The following is a 14,456-nucleotide window of genomic DNA, read 5'->3' as shown; positions in this document are numbered from 1 at the left end:
GAGAGGACAAGAGACATTTGGGAAATGTATCACAGCCAGTGCTGCAGCTCTGGAGGCTTAAAAAAAGAACTTAATCTTTCATTAATAAAATTGGGTTTAGTACATTTTGGTATGAAAAAAACCTCTTTAAAGCAGTAACTGAGAGCTTAATTTACCAAACACAGATTGACAAGAAAAAACCAAAATTCACATTCAAAATGAGGTATTCTGAAGCTAAAAATACCCAGGCAGCTGCAATTCCCACCTTATGCAGGCAGAAGTGCTTTGCAGTCCCCCTCCCCAAGCAGACACACGCTCACTTCCTTCTTCATTGCAACATCAGAGGCTCAACCCGATGTTAACAAGCCACAAAGTCCTGCCCAGAACTTCGAGTCACGCCCCAGTAATTACATAAAATAAGACTTAAGTACAAGTGGTTAAAAAAAAAGAAAAAAAAGTCAATTTACTCAGCTTCAGTTTTGCTTTTAATTCCAAAATATTTTGACTTTCCGTAAAACAGAAAAGCAATTTTCATTTGAGGCTTGCTCCCTCCACCCACATGTCTCATTAACTCATTTTTTTCCCCAATCTCATTGTAGAATATCAGCACATTCATTTACCTCAATGCCATGCCAATTCAGGGATCAAACGCCTGAACATGCAACCTCTTAAGGAGGACATTTTAGGGTGTGTTTCATCCTTACTTTTGGTACATAGAACACAAAGAATGACAGCAATAGTGGGGGAAGGAGAGGGAAAAAAGGAGATGTAGGATAATGTAAAACTAAAACTCAGTTGTGCAGATGTCCCACTCAAAGCTGGTCCAAGACATCAGAGTAACCTACAACAGCAGCAAAGATCCTCCAAAATCTTTGCAAGCTCCCAATAAAAAGGCAAAGTGTTCTCCCCTGACCTGACCTAAAAAAAAGGCAGCACACAAATTCCTGAACAAGAAAACCCCTGTACACCACATGCAGATTTTCCCCTGAGAAGACAGAACACATCACGTGACAGTTTATGGAATCAAAATTTTAACGATAATAATTTTTGTTCTGACACCAAAAGACCAACAAACCCCCACACAGCCCAGGAGAAGGCTCCAGGGGGTGGAGCTGATCTCATCCTGCTCCAGAGGGAACAATACCTGCTGGGCACAGCAGCCTGGGCAGGGTGGGGACATCCCCAAACAGGAACCAAAACCTTCCCCACTGCACACACACACACAGCTCCCTGGCCACCTCCTACCACCAGATTTTGCTCTTTGTTGTTAAATCCCCTGCTTTTTAACAACCAACCTGCTCCAGCAGCAGAGCCCAGCACAGCCATCCCTTCACTCATGAAGACAACGAGCTGTGCCAGGTTTCCTCAGTCCCTGCTCAGATTGTGCCCCACATCCCCCTGGCACAAAGAGCAGAGCAAACCCTGTGGCTCTGTGACAGCAGTTCCTCCTGCCAGGGTAGTGGGAACTCTTCCCCTCCACAATCCCATCTTTGCCACAACTTCCAAGCTGCTGGAATACAGAGGCACAGGGCACACAGGGGGTTTCATCCTGCCCCTCACAGCCTTTCAGCTCTGCTGTGCCCGAGTTCCTAATTTATGAATGATGACACCGATCTCTCTTTGTTCAGAGACAGAGATCACAAATATGAAAGTTTTCTGACTTCCTCTCTCCACGCCCTCGAGGCTCTCACCCACAGCTGCAAACGCTCTCTGGATGCAGAGGCCCTGCACCAGCAGCCAAATGCTCTTTAAACTGAGATATTTTATTCTTCAAACACCCACCACAAATTCCTGGATGGCTTTGGAAGCCAGGTGGGCTTAGCAGTGCTCAGAAAGGCTTCTCTTGTGCTGCACTGTTTATCCAAAAGAATGATTTTCCTGAAGAAAAAACAAACAAACTCGCCTCATTTGTATTAATGAAACAGTCTATTTGTAAACAATGAATATAAATTGGTGCTTCCTTTTCTACCTCTAGGATCTTGGTTATATAGTAAAATTCTCACAATTAAACAATAAATTTGATTTAATATTATGAAGTAACTCTTCACCTTCACTTTTCACCTTCCTGTCACATGGGGCCACGGCCTAACATTTTAAAAAGCCACTGTATACCTGAAATATGAAATACAACTTCATATTTGGGAATACCTGTATCATCATCTAGTCAATATGCCTCAATTCAAACATGCTGCTGGGGATTTTCCCCCACTTTTAAAGGCAGGGATACTTGTCCATGTAAATTATAAAACACTGAGCAATGAATATACAGCAAATTGTGTCAGCCTTTCAGAAAAGCCTTTCCTCAGTTAAATCTGAATACAAAACCTCAAAAAAAAAAAAGCAGGTGCAAGTAATATAAAGCATCAAAATTTGGATTCCTAAAAAAAGCACTTCAAATAATAAAACCCAGTGAATGGAGGGAGTGCTAACAATGATTTGAGTCTTCCCCAGGACAACCCAAATGCTGCTGGAACCAACCCGTGCCCAAGAAACAGAAAGTGAAACTCACTAATTTACTCATTCACTGAAATCCAACAGTGGCATTGGAGGGGTTTTAATTTCTTTTTTTTTAGAAAAATATTCACAGTGTAATTCAGCAGGAGAAGTTTATAGCATCCATCCTCATCCTCTGTCTGTTCCTATCTCCAGATCTCTGGCTTTGCCAGCCCTGGTTATTCCACAGCTGGACCAGTTTGCTGATCTGAACCACGCCTGGTAGCACAAAGATTTGTGCCAACCCAGCTCAGTGGGAGAAAGGAGAGGTGGAATAACAGCTGGTTTTGATTCAGCACTAAAATTAATATTAATTTGCAGACTCATGATTTTAAATTCACAATTTTAATTCACCACCAATCCATTTCCTGCTCCCAGCCCCTGATCCCTACTCCCTCCAGCTCTGTGTTTCAATAGGAATCCAGGTTTCTATTTTCTTTTCAGTCAATACATTTCCAATCTGCCAAGACACACAAAACAACTTTTGTATACAATAATGAAGAGATGAAACTGCAAAGATAAATAAAACTGTCTGGATTAGGACCTCCAGCTGTCAAGGCTGCATCTTGACTTTCAAGTGAGTGTGAATTTTAAGGAAGTTATTAAAGTTTAATAAGCTACCATTGCTAATGACTACCTGGTTTAGGAAATAAACACCAGTATCTAGCTTTCCCAAAAATGGGGATTTTGCCTTTCCTTGCATAGTTATGTTATTATAATGGTGGCCAGAAGAGAAGAAATACTTTCTAAATATGCTATCAAATTAATTTTAAAAGCCACAATGTCAGCATTCACACAAAAGCTTTACAGATTTTCCAAAGCTTGAAGATGACCAGATCTAAGATGTTTTTAATAGCTGGTTTACACCTTTTAATACTAAAATTTCTGTTGCCTAATACATTTTTAAAGGGTTTTTTTTTCAATTTTGTTCTATTTACAAAGCAAATTCCGACTTAGGTGGCCACACAGGAAAAACTCAGCTGATTTTACAGCATGTATTTTGGCATGAAGGTGCTAAGGGCTCACTAGTGGCACAATAAGTCACCATCAGCATGCTGAAGTGCCCAAACCACTGAGGCTCCGGCATGAGCTGCATGCAAAGCCAGCTGTGAAACGGCACCGAGGGGCTCCAGGCAGGCTCCAGCACCCCTGCAATGCTGCAGCTCTGCTCCAGACCTCTGCAGCTGCAGCAGCCTGCATCTGCCAGGGTAATTGCAGCTGAAGCCAGGAACAGCCCCTATCAGAGCTTCAGCTATTAGGGCTCCTTAATGAATGGTCTAACAATAAGCCAGGCTTAACCAGTTCTCTCATTGCAGGACCTTAACCATAATAAACCCCTTGAACATTCCTACAGTGTTTTCCAAAGATCCTACAGCATGAGCCTACTAACTGTGCTCTCACAGCCTGGGAGGCAGGTATTAGTCAGCCTTTTATTTTTTTTTTCATTTAAGTACAGATAAAAAGTGAGGCAGAAAGCTGGCAAACAACTTCCCTGTGGATACACAGCTGACTAGTGGCATACAGAATCCAGATCTTCAGGATTCCAGCCCTGTCATCAGCCAAAAGGCCATCATTAGGAGGAAAGAAATTAGTCTGGTCTTATAAATAGCATTTGAATATAAGCCTTGCTAAAATATTTGCAAGGAGTTGACCTTAAACAGCAGCAGAGCTACACTGGTAGCCTGGGGCTCCAAGCACCAGCTTGCACAGCACTGGGACTGGGATCCCATCCCTGTGCCTCCCTGGATATCTCCAGAGCCTGCATCCAGCACAGACTGTCCAACAGATCAGACAGACCACAGTCCTGACCACCCCTGGTTTGGGCTCAGCATATCAAAAATTTTAAGAGTGCTCTAAAAATATAAACAGCTTTGTTTTAAAATACTCAGGTAGGCAGCAAAAAGCAAATTTACAACAAGCCAGAGTCAGCAACTTTCTCCTTCTTTAAGGCACCAAGTCAGACTGGCAGAAATCTCCCTGTAATACAAGAACTGGAAACCTGCAACGTAGAAAAGGTGCCCAACACACCTAAAATCTGGAGCACTTGTACAAGTTAATCATTCAAGCTGCTCAGACTGTATTATCACACATTTACGTGTCATTTCTGCAGGTCTTGAATGCCTAAGTGAGATATATTTTGATTTATGGCATTTCCATATGGCACTACAAAAAGCAGATCTTTTTCTGCACTACAGCTTCAATACCTGCAGCAGGTCTAACAATTCCTGCAGCAAAACACTAAGCCAAATACTGATTTTTGCCACAAAAACTCTCTTATGTCTCATTCTGTAAGAGTCTAACTGTATTTGAAGTAATGTTCTTTCTAGTAAGGCAACCCTATGATACCAAGTGGAAAACTACAAAAGCAGAGTTAAAGCAAACAGAAGAAAAATAAGACTTTGTGTAGCAAAAAAGTAATTCCTGTAGTTACTCATTTATTCTGGTTTTAGGTACCTGGGCTGCTCCCTCCCACCCATGTGGGCCATGCCCAAGTGCAGAACACACAACCTCTAAACCACAGCAGGAGCTCAGTCCAAGGGAAGAGCTGGAAATGGAAAACTTGTCATCCTCTGTGGGGATCCCCCACAGAGGAAAGCACATATAAAAAACACAGAAGGAGTTTTGAGAAAAAGCTGCCTGAGTGGAACAACAAGTTGGAAGGTTTTTTAATTTCTATTCCTCACTTTAGCAGCTAACTTGTTACAGGCAGGAGAGCCATAAAATCCTATTTTTGGCTGTCTGCCTCCCAAATGACAGAAAACTCCTGACTCTGAGAACATGAATGTCTCACACTGGAACTAAAGGCTCGTGTCTCTTAATGAAAAAGCAGCAAAGAGAAAATTCCCTGCATCCTGCCCAGGAAGACCAAACTCCCTGGATTATTATGCATTAAAGCACACTGGACTGTGGCACAGCAGATGAGACCTGACTCTCTACAGAGCCTGTTTCCATCCCAGCTCACATTTAGGGCTCAATTATCTTATCTGCTCTGCCACTCACATACTTTCCAGATAAGAAATGTTTTTCCCCTCTTTTCAAGAGCTAAAACTGACACCACTGCCAGTGTTGAGATTAGAAATGCCAGAAATTAAAGCATTAGCTCAAATGAATTTTTAAAAAAATATTTAATGTGCAGGCTAAGGCTGGGAAGTAGAGTTGATTGAGATGCTGTGTGTGTGTTTTAACAGCAGCAGGATGTTCCACGAGGGGAATGGAAGTGCGGTTCCACTTCAGTTTCCTCAGGGGGTTTAGGTCAACCATCAGTTCATCTCCAGTTGAGAAACTGCTCAAGAGTTGGGAGGGAAGGAGGGAGGGAAAAAAAGCCTGTTTTCCTCTTCCAATGTATGACTAAGGATGAGGCAAGCAAAGGGAGGATCTAAGATCCTGAAGGCGATGGTTAACAAGAGGTCATTAGTTAATTCCCTCAAGGGTAGATACAACTTCCTTTTATTAAATAACAGCAGTTTTTAATGATGTCAAATATCTGTTGCCATTCTAAAGGACACAGCATACTCAGACTTTACCTGAACCAGGCAGAATAAGCAGAGACACACAAGAAACCCTGAACTGAGCGGCAGATTGTCACCAACCAAGTAAGGAGGAAAAAAGGCTCATGTGACTTTTATCCCAAAAATTTACAATATATATTCTTCTTAATTATGTATTTTTGGCCTAACAAAAGTAAATTTAACATAAAGTCTGTTTTAATCAGTACTTTAAGATGTACAAATAATCGAGTAGTTAGAAAAAAAAGACAAACACAAGCACCATTCTAATGTTTAAATGAAGTTTCTTCCTTAAATAACTTCTGAAAAAGCTTAATCAATGAAGATTTGTGACCAGCCACTAATTACCTGCATGACCACAGCACCTGGGAGCTTCAGTTACCCTGCAGCAAGACCCTACAGAGCCAGAGCAGAAGCAATGCCTACTCTGGAGAGATTACAATCATCCAAAGACGAACAGTTAAGAAAAACAGGAGAGCACAAGGAAATAGGTGACTGGAATTTATGTTCTCTGCAGCTGCACTTTAGTCCACTTTCCCTTGTGCACTGCAAGGACCAAGGTGTGTGTCTGTTTCCTCTCCCTGCCTCACTAAAAAAAAAAAAAATCCAACCTCCAGAAGTCACATAAAGACAAAAAATCCCCGAACAAAACACAGAAAGAAGGTGTTTTGGATAGTAAGACTGAAAGGAAAATATTTACACATTTTAATACCTCTGCTTCCCATCTGAGAAACGATTTCTTTTTCAGGTTTTTTAAGCTGTCATCCCACAGAGCAAGACTGTACTATAGCAAAAGGGCAGACACACAACTTTTGGAAGCATTCTGTTGCCATTTAAAGGAATCCTTTGAAATTACCACACAACACAGTAGTGCATCCAACACCAACCAACAGCCAGAGCTGTTTACAAGCTTCCTGCTCAGTGTTAGACTGAAAACCCCAACCCTTTTTGCTGTGTAATAAATCAGTGCTCCACATTTAACAATTTTCAGTGGTACCATATGCTACGTAGTCCCATATGTTCCATTACAAGGGAGAAAAACATCATCTCAACATGAATCATCACTGACTGTGTTCCTGTAAATCTGGCTTAAACACTCACAACGTTCAAGGGCAACACTAAATAAATCTGCTCAATATTATGCCAGATTCTGTGCAACAGAATCACAGCTCACATATAAAAATTAGGAGAAAATGAGGTTTAATGTAGGAAGCAAGCACAGTCTGCATCTCTCTAAAAACAGACTTACCACAACGTTTGACATTCATCAGTTCCAATCTAATAATGACATCCAGCTCACAAAATGTTGATGGTATCTGGTAGTCCCAACATCTTTCATCCTAAACTGCTTGATATGTGTGGAAATGCATACACTGCTACAAGATCCGTTCCTCCCAGTGCCAGGTTCTGCACCACAGGATCCTGGGGTACTCCCCAGGAAGTATTTTCTGTAGAAAAGTAACAAATCCAAACCCATGTGTGTGTTTTCAACTCCAGGGGAATGCAGCTGGAAGTTTATCCAGGATTTTGGGTTAACATCTCCACTCTCACAGTGACAATTTCCTAAAAACAGCTTTTTCTCTCTCTTCCCAAAGCCAGCATCACCTACAGCACAAAACCTTCTCATCCCAAATCAAACCCACCAAGGTCATCATTTGCCCTTCTTTTGAGGGCTTCTTGGGCTCTCAGGTAACCCAGCATCATAATTAACAGTGACAGCAGGAAGAGGCACAAACGGAGACCAAACTGGGAGAATGTCCCTATTTGAAAGCCTTTAGTAGCCAAGGAGGGACACGAGTGACCACAGGAGGGACATGAGTGACCACAGGCTCCCTCAGAATGACTGGTGTCATTAAATTCTACATCAACCAGAGTCCAGTTTTACCTAATATTCAGGGTGGGGGAAAAAAGTAATTACATCAACATCAAGCTATTACCTGTCCAAGGGCATAAGTGCCTAGTTCATTAGCAACTCAGACAAACTTGTTTTGTAAGCTCCCTATATTAAATTTGAAATTTCCCTGTCCTTACAAATTAAACTAACAATATGTGACACAAACATGAGTATATGAACAAGAAATCTTCCAGCCTGCTCAAATCCAATGTGTACTTTGCCATCCTGAATAAGAACTTATAAGCCAACCTAATTTTAGTATTTAATTCATTTAAATAAATTTTTAAATAATTTTAAAATTAATACTAGCAGTACTCCAGATTTCTTGAATCTTAGAGCAAAACCTACTGGTCTTTAAAAATATATATTTTTCATATTTCCAGTGGGATTTTAGAAGTTAATTCCCAAGGTTTAGTTGTACAGAATAAGGGCAACATGTCATGTTAGGAACATTGCTCCTTAATGCTGGAAGTGGGGCTTTATAACAATTGAGAAGCTGCCACAATACCATTAATAACTCGGATATCCAACATCCTTCAGTAGCTTAAGAGACTGATGACCACGCCCAATTAACTTACTTTAATTTCTATTTCAGCTTTCCTCCTCGTTAATGAGGAGCTGAGGCTCTCACAGATGAGAGCTCCTGGCACACAGTGCCAGTGATGACTTTTAAGTGATGCCCACTACACGATCACAACGAAATTCACAACCTGTGCTGCACATGTAAAAATCAGAGGGGAGATTTTCTTCTTTTTACCCAGAGGGAACCCTAAATTTACCAGATCAATACTTTCTAAAACACACTTCACTCAGAAAATTAGAACAAAGCTGCCAGAGTGATTTCAGGGAGTGATAAAAAGACTGTCAGGGAAACTCACTGAGCTGCCCCTGGAAGAACTGATGACCAAGCAGGCACCAGGCAATTGCATCATGTTTATTACACAGCCAAGGGCAAGCAGATCCTTCTGGTTTAATCAATGGCCTCCAAATGAGGAAGTAGTTTGAAAATAGTGAGCATAAAACAAAATACTCTTTCGGGTTCACTTTTTGAATTTTTCCCTGATGTGTGAAAGCATGTCCATTAATTAATAAAGCTGAGCACGTGCTGAAACAAAACTTTATAGAAATCTACTTTTTGAACACCTTTGATGCCAAAACTGCACTTTTATCCAAACTCAGTTTGGTGTAAATGCTGTGACTGAAGTGTAGAGGGGTCCTGTTAAAAGACTCTGAGCTCTGTCTTAAAACAAAAGATGTATTTCCTATTTAAAACCATTAACCTTAGACCCCTTTTTTTTTTTTTTTTTTTTTTTTTTTTGTAAAAAAGCAACAAATAAAATGTGAGATGTTCCACAAACACGTCCTTCCCTGGCATTTCTCATAACCTGGATGTTGCAGCATCCCACAAGGCTGCAGAACAACCTGGAACAAAAACCTGTAAGAGGAGAACACAACGAGTCTGTGTTCCTGGTCCAAACTCACTGACCACTGCCCTGCCCCTGCTCCTCCTCTGCTCCCCAGCAGCCCAGCAACTCCAGCCCTGCTCCATTCAAACAGGGTTTTTCCTTTAGAAGAAGGCAGCAGGTTACTCAGAAGGAAGAGAGCTCATTCCTGCTAAAAGTTTCCCCCATCCAGCAACACATTATGGAAAACAATTCTAACAGTAAAACCCTGCTGATGCAAGAGCCACATTTAAAATGCACACAAGTAGAAATACCTCGTCTTTAAAAGCTTTGACTTGCTAAGATCCCTTTTAACTGATAATGATGCAACAAAGTAAAAGGGAAGTGCTTAGAGAGAATCACTGTAAGTAATACACACACACACAAACAAGAATTAGTTTGCAATCTGAAAGCTCTCATACAAAAAAGGGTGGATGGAAACAACCCTGCTCAAGGTTTCCTCAAATCAGATGCCAGAGGAAGTTATATGATGAGTTGGACAGCAAATAAGAAATCTGGATTTGATAAATGAGACATTTATGTAGATAGGAACAGTTTGCAGCCTCAGTGTGGGTGCATGAAAGAATTGTCAGGTATCTGTATGAAGCTGTGTTAAAAGAGAGATTGCAGGCAGGTATTTACATTTAAAACATGCCCTATATTGTTATATTAGCCCCTGAGAACACAAAAATAGCTACCTACCAGAAATAACCTAATTTTTAGCTCATACAGAGGGCGAGCATGGTGTATTCTCTCTCTCTCCACAAACAGTCCATCAACATAGAAACACCAACACATGATCTCTCACAGATCTGGTATGGGATACATCAAAGTAATGACCACTGGCAAAATAAGCTGCATCACTGCCAGCACTGCAGCATTCTAAACATTTGCTAAAAGATGTCAGCAGACCTTGGGGAACAGACTGGAGCCCACTTATTCTCAAACAACATAAGCACCACAAACCTCAGCCAGCACTGCTGTACCCAGCAACTTGAAATCACCCTGTGTACTGTGGAACTGCACGCACGTGGATTCAGAGCCCTGAGTGCTTCCACCTTCTTATGTGGATCACTATCCACAAAGGTGGGCAGGGAGATTCCAAATCCTCCTGGCACAAGCAGGGCCGGAATCAGCACCGCCTGCTGTGCTGTTTTTAAACAAACACGGAGGTGCTGCTGGACTGTGTGTGAGCCCAGCATTCCATACTGCTTCCAGAGCACTGTGCCACGGGCTTCTTCCCCACCCTGGGGAGAACAGCCCAGCTGGGGACAGCAAGCCCAGCACAGAGCTGCTCACTTCTGCCCAGGCTCAGGAAGTGACCAGGGAAAACCAGGAATCTACCAGGGCTACTCAGTGGCTACTGAAGTTTAGAACTGCCATAGTTGTAGCATTAGGGAATTCATTCCACTCACGTTCCTGGGGAAGGGGGGTGAGTAGACACGAGGAGATGTGTTTATAAAACAAAATTCTGAAGGCTTAGTACTTGCCTCGTGTCCTCCTTCCTTCTCCTTCCCACGCAAGTACGAGCGCTGCTCGATGGCATCCAGCACCTACAGCAAACCATTTCTCTGTGTCATTAAAAGGACAGAGACATCTGCTCGCACCAGACCGACGTCACTGCTTCCAACTCCGCTCAAAGCTGAGACAAACGCAGCTCCCTCCTCGCCGGGATTCACGGGCTCTGACGGATCCCGGCTAATCCCAGCGGAGCAGCGCCGCTCTCCCGAGCCGTGCCCGGCTCCAGGTGAAGGCAGCCGCCCGCTCTCCCTCCGCTCCTCCCGGGGCGTTCCCGCCCGCTCAGGCTGCTGCGCTGGAGCTCCGACTTCCAGAGAGCTCCCGGGGACAGCTCCCGGCACACGGGCAAGGCACGAGGGAGCGGGGGAAGCGGGGAAGGGAGGAGCGGCTGTTCCCGGCGCCCCGGCACGAGGTGGGGGCAGCTGCCCCGTCCCGCCCCGGCCGGGCTCTCCCAGACCCCACAGCCCGCGGGAGCTGCCCCGGCCCCGAGCAGCCCGTGCCTGAGACAGCCGGGACAGCCGAGCCCCGCAAAGTGCCTTCACCGGCCCCAGACGCGGCTAAGTGCCTTCACCGGCCCCAAACGCGGCTAAGTGCCTTCACCGGCCCCAAACGCGGATAAATGCCTTCACCGGCCCCAAACGCGGCTAAGTGCCTTCACCGGCCCCAAACGCGGATAAGTGCCTTCACCGGCCCCAAACGCGCTGCCAGCCCCAGCGCTGCCCCCTGCCCTCCGCGCCCCGCCGGGACCCGCCTGTCAGCGGCGCCGCTCCCTCTGCCGGTGCCTCACCTGGTGCCGGCCGGCGGCAGCGGGCCACGTCCGCGGGGCCCGGGTGGGGAGAACGAGGAGGAGGAGGAGGAGGAGGAGAGGGGGACGGAGCGTGTCCGCCGGGCCGTGCCCGTCACCGCCGCTTCCTGCCCGGCCCCGCTCGGCGCTCGGCTACTCCGCCTGGCAGCTCAGGCCGGGCCGCTGAGCGGCGCCGCCTCACCGAGCGCACCGCCCGTGCCATCGGCGCTCGATTGAGCCGCCTGCGCGGTGCCCGGAGGGAGCGGGTCTGAGGGAGGGCAATGGCGGGAGCGCCCTGAGGGGCACGGCCAGAGCAGGGGCTCAGCGTGGGGCTGGCAGGGGCTGCCGCAGCCGTGGCTGTGGCTGTTCGTGCCGGGACTCAGGTGTGCGTGAGGAGTGTTAGGGCCCACAGTGGTCTCAGGTGTGTGCGAGGGTGGTTGGCCCGCAGCAGGTTCAGGTGTGTGTGTGAGGGACTTATGCACCCATAATGGTTTCAGGGGGTGCGGGGCCGAGCGCTGTGGTAACCTCAGGTGTGTGCCGGCGAGGGGAGCGGGATGTTGCGGACTGCAGTGGTCTCACTATGGGGAAGGGATGTTGGGGCCATATCAGGCTCAGGTGTGTGTGTGGAGGGGTGTCAGGGCCCATAATTAATTCAGAGTGTGTGTTTGTGTGCATTGTCAGGGCCTGTAGTGCTCTCAGGTATGGGAGATGTTGGGGCCCCCATCCAGCTGCTGTGTGAGGGGACAGTGCTTGGGCCCAGTAAAAAGGCAGCTCTGAGTCTTCAGTCCCGTGCTGCAGGCGTTGGGGGAGCCCTGACAGGGAGCCTGTGTCCTGTGGCAGGAAGAGGTCCTGTACCCAAAAGGAGCAGCTGTGATTTGGCAGCAAAGCCCCAAAGGAGAATGAGTTGTAGCAGGGGTTGAGAGCTCTGGCTTAGGAATTGCTCAGAGCAGGGGCAGGGTAAGGTGAGTTTGTGCTGTTTCTGCTACACTTGGTGGCTCCCCACAGCCTCTGAACCTAAACACTTCTTAGTTGTAGAGACTTGACAGGGGGGTTAATTACTTCATCTTTCTAAATAAAACTGAAGGAGCAGAGCTTTATCCGCCAGTACCTCATGCAGCCTCATTCTGCCAACTTGCTCCTGACAGCTGTTCCCTTTTTGGGCTTCTAGAACCATCCTCAGAGAGCTGTACAGCTACAGAGGTACAGAAACCTGAGAGCCCTGAGTCCCAGGTGAGGGGTGTTGGTGTGTCCTGTGCCTCAGAGGCCAAGGTACAATACAGCTCTTCTCAATGTAGTTGGGTAATTTCACACAATGAGTTTCCTGTTTATAAGCTGAGTTCCATAACCCATTTTTCCCCCTCTTTCTTACAAGTGGAAAGAAGAGCAGAGTGAGCACGACTCATCTGTCAGCAGCTGTGTGAAAAGCTGGTGCTGAGCAAGCAGGAGGCAGAGATCTCTCCCCAAACTGAGTGTGCACGAAGCACTGACTGAGTTGTGACAAGAACAGCCCTGATGGAAGGACGAGCCAAGAACAACAGCTCGACAGGGAACTTTACACTTTCCCTGACAGCTCCTTGGGGCGGAGACAGTTAAGTTTCTGCGTTTGTAGGGGAAACATGGCATTCCTTAAAGCTGAGCCTCCTCCCTCGGGTTCCCACTGAATGCCTGAGAGATGACAGCAGAGGGTGTCTCCAGCAGGCTCCTATTAAACAGGGGGAATTAGCACGGAGGGAGCAACAGCTTTGAGATCCCAGTTTTGACCACAGAATGAGCTAAAAAAGCTGTGCATCAGCAGCAGTTTGCAGTTTTTTACCCGCTGGCTCCTGTTCAGGGGGTTGCTGTGCCCTCGCGTCGGTGCCTGCACCTGCCCGATGTGTGAAGGGCTGCGCTGGGAGGGCAGACCCGCTCCGAGCAGGACGTGCTGAGGCAGCAGTGAGGCAGGGCAGATGATCCTTGGGAGGGCTGCTGCGGTTCAGGCACACTTAGAACTGGTTTGGTGTCCCCAGCAGCACAAACCCCGCTGGCAGGGGAGCTGGTGAGCCGAGTGTGTGTGGACAGATGGAACAGATACAGACAGGAAATGGGGGAGAAAGGGGAAATACCAGTGTTTGTAAAGCTCCGAGGGGGCTCTGGTTAGTTCTTGAGTCCTGCAGTCCCGTTTCTATTTTTAGCTCAGCGAGTGGATGGCTTTGGGAAGTGATTTGAGGAGCTGAAGCCAGGTGTGAGTGTGGGGAGAGCACAAACCCATGGGCACCGGGCAGCTCATGCGATGTGGCAGCCGCCACCACGCCCTTTCCTGTTCACCCCGGGGCGCGGGCAGCCGTGCCAGCCGCGCTGCCTGAGTGGGGAGGAGGCAAAAGGAGGGGTTTCCAACGTGCTGATAACCCACAGCATTCCTTGGGGAAGGAGGGGTGCCGAGCAGTTCTGGTGGTGTCTCTGCCCTGAGACAAAAACGCTCCCTAAGTTCTGGGAGCTGCTTGAGGGGCGGTGCCGACTTTTGGCCGTGCCTCAGCCTCGTCCCCTGTTAGAGGCAATATTGACTTAAGGAAAGAGGCATGGAGCATACTTGGCATGGGTGTTCCGAGTTAAAAATTGTCAGTCTGGGCAAACAGACCTTTAGGGTGATCGGCAGGGGAGCCGAGCGGCTGCGCTGCGTTATTGCTGCCCCTTTCAGAACACGGTGTGACCGACCCGGTGCTGCTCTGGGCGCTGAGCACCCGGCTCGGCGGGTTTGGAGAGGCGCTGCAGGTTTCAGAGCTCAGTGCTTCACATCAAACCCATTTCCTTCCCCTCGGTGAGGTGTTTGTAGTGCCTCAGTGAGTCAATAAGCTGTGCATGTG

General features: G+C 46.6%; 1 protein-coding gene across 6 annotated transcripts in view; it reads right to left on the bottom strand.

Annotated features, from left to right (window-relative positions):
- Positions 1–12,930, bottom strand: part of TAOK3 (TAO kinase 3) — a 77,141-nt gene extending 64,211 nt beyond the window's left edge. Inside the window, exon 1 of one of the 6 annotated variants that reach the window (XM_041488737.1) lies at positions 11,620–12,930. The gene's annotated coding sequence lies outside the window, so the exon portion shown is untranslated. Of the gene's footprint in view, positions 1–244; positions 310–11,619 lie in introns of those variants that run through there. The other 5 variants (XM_041488732.1, XM_041488739.1, XM_041488738.1 and 2 more) reach the window with 5 other exon arrangements.
- Positions 12,931–14,456: the final 1,526 nt, after the last annotated feature.

The sequence above is a fragment of the Pyrgilauda ruficollis genome, unplaced genomic scaffold (assembly GCF_017590135.1).
Source record: "Pyrgilauda ruficollis isolate IOZ18807 unplaced genomic scaffold, ASM1759013v1 scaffold9, whole genome shotgun sequence".
Classification (NCBI taxonomy): Eukaryota; Metazoa; Chordata; class Aves; order Passeriformes; family Passeridae; genus Pyrgilauda; species Pyrgilauda ruficollis.
This window is presented reverse-complemented; position numbering and strand designations above follow the sequence as displayed.